The sequence below is a fragment of the Chrysochloris asiatica genome, unplaced genomic scaffold (genome assembly GCF_000296735.1).
Source record: "Chrysochloris asiatica unplaced genomic scaffold, ChrAsi1.0 scaffold00409, whole genome shotgun sequence".
Classification (NCBI taxonomy): domain Eukaryota; kingdom Metazoa; phylum Chordata; class Mammalia; order Afrosoricida; family Chrysochloridae; genus Chrysochloris; species Chrysochloris asiatica.
This window is the reverse complement of record NW_006408927.1, coordinates 523,508-524,633: the sequence shown is the minus strand read 5'-3', so window position 1 is coordinate 524,633 and position 1,126 is coordinate 523,508.

Below are 1,126 nucleotides of genomic sequence, written 5' to 3'. Positions count from 1 at the left end.
AAGGTGTGTGACAGGGTTGTATTCTTTCACCATACTTATTCATACTGTATGCTGAGCAAATCATCCAAGAAGCTGGATTATATGAAGAAAAATGTCATTAACAACCTGCGATGTGCAGATGATACAACCTTGCTTTTTGAAAGTGAAGAGGACTTAAAATACTTACTGATGAAGATCAAAGAGCACAGCCTTCAGTATAGGTCACATCTCAAGGTAATGAAAACACAAAGCCTCACTATTGGACCAATAAACAACATCCATATAAATGGAGAAAAGACTGAAGCTGTCAACGAATTCATTTTGTTCAGCTCAACCATCAACACTCTTGGAAGCAAGCAATCAAGTAATCAAACAACATATTGCATTAGACAAATCTGCTGCACAAGACCACTTTAAAGTGTTGAAGAGCAAAGATATCAGTTTGAGGACTAAGTAAGGTTTGTCTGATGCAAGCCATGGTATTTTCAATAACCTCATAAGCATAGAAAGTTGGACAATGAATAATTAAGACTGTAGAGAATTAATGTATTTGAGTTACGGTGCTGGAGGAGAATATTAAAAGTACCATGGGCTGCCAAAAGCACAAACAGATCTGTGTTGGAAGAAGTGCAGCCAGAGTGCTCCTTGGAGGCCGGATGGCCAGACTTGGTCTCACATACTTTTGACATATTATCAGGAGGGAGCAGTCACTGGAGAAGGATTATTATATTTGGTAAAGTGGGGGGTCAGAGAAAAAGAGGATGACCCCCAAGGAGATGAATTGACACAGAGGCAACAGCTATGAAATCAAACGTAACAACACTTGTGAGGTTGGCCCAGGACCTGGCAGTGTTTTGTTATGTTGTACATGTATGACTTGATGTCACCTAGCGACAACAAAAAGGAAGACAGACCAACTGATACCAAATTTATGTACCAACTACTAAAGCCAATGATGATGTAATTGAAGAATTCTACCAACTCTTTCTAGCTCAAATTGATCAAACATGCTATCAAGGTGTGTTGATAATTACTGGGGATTCCAATGCAAAGGTTGGAAACAAAGAGGAAGGATCAGAGTTTGGAAAATATGGCCTTGCTGATAGAAATGATACTAGAGATCACATGATAGAATTTTTTAAATACC